Below are 5105 nucleotides of genomic sequence, written 5' to 3'. Positions count from 1 at the left end.
GAATATAATTTTTAATTTGTTTAAGTGTTCCTAAATTAAAAATTGGAAAAACTAATAATGTATTTGAAAATAGTGATTTTCATAAACATTATTATTAACTAAATTAAATTAATTCAAGTATTGAGTTAATTAAGCACTAGTGCGAAAGGGGATCGGTTACGGTACCCGGTTGCGCAACGGAAGTTTTGTAAAAATGTTTTTCAACAAGAAAACAAAACCGAGCACCTCACAAGATGTAGTGTAGCAAATAACAAAAACATGAAATGTCATACATAGGGAGTTTTTAAGAAATTATACCTATCAATCTTAAAAGATTGATGTTGGCCCCAACTTAGTTGATATACAACTAAGCTCTTGATGGAAAGACAATCTTCAAGCTCTCCTTGCTCCAAAATTAGGCCCACCACAAACTAGCTAGAACCCCTCTTATTTTTAACTAGAAAAATGAGAGGATTTTTTAAAGAGATGTGTAAGGATTCCTCAACAATAGAAGAAAGAAAAATATTGAGAATGAAACATGCAAGTTTTGGCCATCACAAGTGCCCTTGGAGGGAAGGGAGACTTTTCTTCGGTGTTGAAAAAATGTTGTGTTGTCCCAAAAGCATGCCATGCCTTGGACATGGAAAAAGTTGTCCCCCAAACTCTTCACCTCCCCATGCATATTCTATTTGGGCTTGTAACAATTACAAGGCCCATGGACTTTTATTTAAATGTCTCAAACACATTTGAGATCATTTAACCTTTACTTGATTTTACTCAAGCCCACTAGTTGAATAATTATTTCTAATTGGGCTCTACAAGGCCCAATGTTATTTAATTAATTCAACACTTGAATTAATTTAATTATTTGGACTCTTCTAGGCCCACTAGTGTTTAATTAATTCAACACTTGAATTAATTTAATATAGTCCATAATAATGTTTATGAAAATCACAATTTTTCAAATACATTATTTGTTTGGCCAACTTTTAATTTTGGAACACTTCCTCAAATTAAAAGTTACATTCTCCTTTTAGAAGTCATACTTCTATTTTATTTACGTTTATAAACTCCTTTATAAGCCGTTCAACACATTGAACTATTTTACTTCTCAACGGGATCTAGAAAGCTAGCACTTGTGTGGCCCTCAATGGTTCATTGATACAACTAGCCGTGGGTTTACATCTCGATGTGATTCGGAATAAACATGTCCTTATACGAGCATACCCCAATTGCTCCATTCTTAATTATCAACTCCTTGATAACAAGAATGTCAGAACTCAAGTCTGATAGTACCCAACCAATCATGTTAAACGCGTAGCAGCATCGCTTACATGATTCCCTAGGTATCAAATGATACTGCCTGCAAGAACCATTCAATTATGGTTAGCGTACAGTACGGTCCCTTCATCTCATATATCCCGACCGATTCGACAACCATTGGTATATCGAGAGTTGTCAATGAATCGATATTATGTGTCATGTCGTAGTTGCATCGATGGTGTAATCTATGAAACCCCTTTCATAATTACCACCATACTCTGATCAGAGATTTCATACTACATATACATGAGAGCACATAGGATATCCATACCCGAAGGTAAGCGGTGAATCCCCGACTACAATGCATCGACTCCTATATATTTCGACAAAACACTCAACCTTGCAACCTGATGACCCCATGAGAGTCGGTAAACAAGTCAAAGTACAATGCAAGCATATAGAGTCTCAATGTTGTCCCGGGTCATAAGGACTAATGGTGTACAACCATAAACTAGGACGTTTCCACTCGATAAGTGAGAACCACATGCAAAGTCCTTTATGGAGGGTTGTTCAGTGCACTCTACTAGGAGCACCTATCTGCATGCTCGGACATCATAATGTACCCTACCAATGAAACATGGTACTCGCATCGCAGATACTAGTCTCAAACTCGAGCGGCCTATATCCTTCTTAGCGGCGGCTGAATCGACTCGGAACTGTTTAGAATATACAGTATTCCAAATATGAGTTTCATGATACTCATCATATGAGCATCTCATATTCTTTCTACTATTTGAATATTCAAGGACTTTATCTATGCAAATAGCATGGGTATACAGATAAAGATGTGCCAAAACAATAATTTCAAATATTATTAAAATAAAGATTGTTTATACATAGAGTTTCATTGTGAACACTCGGCCAACACTTGGCTCGACGGGCACCTACTCTAACAATCTCCCACTTGCAATAGAGCCAACTGCCCATATGCTTCAAACCCATCGATTCGCGATGCTTCTCGAATAATGGTCCAGGTAAAGGCTTAGTTAGTGGATCAACTACATTATCTGCGGAGCCGACTTTGTCAATCGAGACTTCTCCTCTTTCCACAATCTCTCGGAGGATGTGGTACTTTCTCAATACATGTTTGGACTTCTGATGAGACCTTGGCTCCTTTGCTTGAGCTATAGCTCTCGTGTTGTAACACAACACTGGGACAGGAGCAACTCCATTAGGAATGACGTCCAACTCTTGGACGAAATTCCTTATCCAAACAGCCTCCTTTGCTACATCTGATGCAGCGATGTATTCGACCTCAGTGGTGGAATCCGCAGTACTGTCTTGCTTGGAACTCTTCCAAGAGACAGCAACACCATTGAGCATGAATACGAACCTAGAGGTTGACTTTGAGTCATCGATATCGCTTTGGAAGCTAGAGTCGGTATAGCCTTCCAATTTTAGTTCCCCACCCCCATAGACCAAGAACAATTCATTGGTCCTTCTCAAATACTTGAGGATGTCTATCATAGCTTTCCAATGTGGAAGACCGGGGTTCGATTGATATCTACTCACTACACTTAGTGCAAAAGCCACGTCAGGACGTGTAGATATCATCTCATACATGATGCTACCAATTGCAGATGCATACGGAATGCGTTTCATCGCTGCTATCTCTGCATCAGTCTTGGGAGACATAGACTTGGATAGGGACACTCCATGACACATTGGTAGATGTCCTCTCTTGGAATCATCCATCGAGAACGCTTCACGATGGTATCAATGTATTTGGACTGCGTGAGACCAAGCAATCTTCTCGATCTATCTCTATAGATCTGTATTCCCAATACAAAAGATGGTTCACCCGAGTCCTGCATCGAGATCTTACTCGCTAACCATATTTTAGTTGATTGCAAAATTCCTACATCATTCTCAATGAGTATATTGTCATCAACATAAAGCACCAGGAATGTCACAGCACTCCCACTGACCTTCTTATACACACAGGGTTCCTCAAGATTCTTAGTAAAACCAAACTCTTTGATTGTACTATCGAATCTAAGGTTCCAACTCCTAGATGCCTGCTTTAGACCATAAATAGATCTCTGAAGTTTGCATACCATATGCTCACTTCCGACAGATGTAAACCCTTCAGGTTGAGACATGTAAATCTCTTCCTTAATATCCCCATTAAGAAAGACTGTCTTGACATCCATCTGCCATATCTCATAGTCATACCATGTAGCTATGGCTAGCAATATCTTTATGGTCTTGAACATTGCAACTGGAGAAAAGGTTTCCTCAAAGTCAACTCCTTGTCTTTGAGTATAACTTTTTGCCACCAATCGCGCCTTGAAGGTCAATACCTTCCCATCCGCCCCAAGTTTCCTCTTGTAAATCCATTTACATCCTATGGGAACAATTCCCTCAGGTGGATCCATGAGATTCCACACTTGGTTCGAATGCATGGAATTCATCTCAGATTCCATAGCTTCAAGCCATTTTGATGAATTGGCATCAGATAACGCTTTCTTGAAGGTCCTTGGATCACATCCATGGTTAGGCTCATCATGGCCCTCTTCAAGAAGTAGACCATACCTCATAGGTGGTCTCGAGACTATCTTGGATCTTCTAGGAGCTTGTATCTCCTCTCTTGGCTCTTCGGGTGTGGGTTCTTCAATTGTGGGTGTCTCTCGAACTTCTTCGAGTTCTATCATCTCCCCTTTTCTATCCAATAGAAATTTCTTTTCCAAAAAGATTGCATTCCTAGAAACAAACATATTTGTTTCTTGGGGATGATAGAAATAATATCCAACTGAATTCCTTGGATATCCCACAAAGTAACATAAAATGGATCGACTATCCAATTTATCTCTCACTATCTGATTCACATAAGCAGGGCACCCCCATATTCTAAGATAAGAATATTTGGGAGGCTTACCCATCCATATCTCATATGGTGTCTTATCAACTGCCTTTGAATGGACATTGTTCAACAACTGTGCCGCTATCTCAAGTGCATATCCCCAAAAGGATGGCGGCAACTTCGTGAACCCCATCATAGACCGAACCATGTCCATCAAAGTCTGATTACGACGCTATGAAACTCCATTCAACTGTGGTGTAGCAGAAGGAGTCCACTGCGAGAGAATCTCATTCTCCCTAAGATACTCTTGGAACTTGTCACTCAAGTACTCACCACCTCGATCCGATCGAAATGTCTTGATGCTTCGTCCCAACTGTTTCTCTACTTCACTTCTGAATTCTTTGAACCTTTCCAAGGCCTCAAACTTTTATTTCATCAAATACACATACCCATACCTCGAAGAGTCATCGGTAAAGGTGATGAAGTAGGCATGTCCATGCTTAGTGGTGATGCTAAGCGGACCGCACACATCGGTATGGATCAAATCTAATAACCCTTTGGCTCGCTCCACATGGCCCTTAAAGGGAATTATGGTCATCTTTCCTTTTAGATAGGATTCACAAGTCGTGAGAGCATTAATATCAGACATATCAAACATGCCCACTCCCACTAGCTTGTTCATCCTTATTAGGAAAAATATCCTAATCGAGCATGCAATAATTGTGCCGTATTAAGAGTATCTTGCTTTCGCTTGTTTGTTGTTGTTATTGCTAGGACATTGTTTAGTGGAATATCTTTCAATTTTAAGTTATAGAGATCGTTTTCAAGTTCTCCAGTACCAATTAAACATTCATTCTTGTAAATGTTGCAAACATCTTTGCTAAATAAACAAGAATATCCATCTTTATCAAGCATAGAAATGGAAACAATGTTTTTCACCAAATCAGGTACAAACAAAACATCTCTTAAAATCAACTTAAAATCATTGTTCAACAATAGG

This window comes from Primulina tabacum, unplaced genomic scaffold (assembly GCF_025594145.1).
Source record: "Primulina tabacum isolate GXHZ01 unplaced genomic scaffold, ASM2559414v2 Contig320, whole genome shotgun sequence".
NCBI lineage: Eukaryota > Viridiplantae > Streptophyta > Magnoliopsida > Lamiales > Gesneriaceae > Primulina > Primulina tabacum.
The sequence above is the reverse complement of the archived record's forward strand: the minus strand, read 5'-3'. Positions refer to the sequence as shown.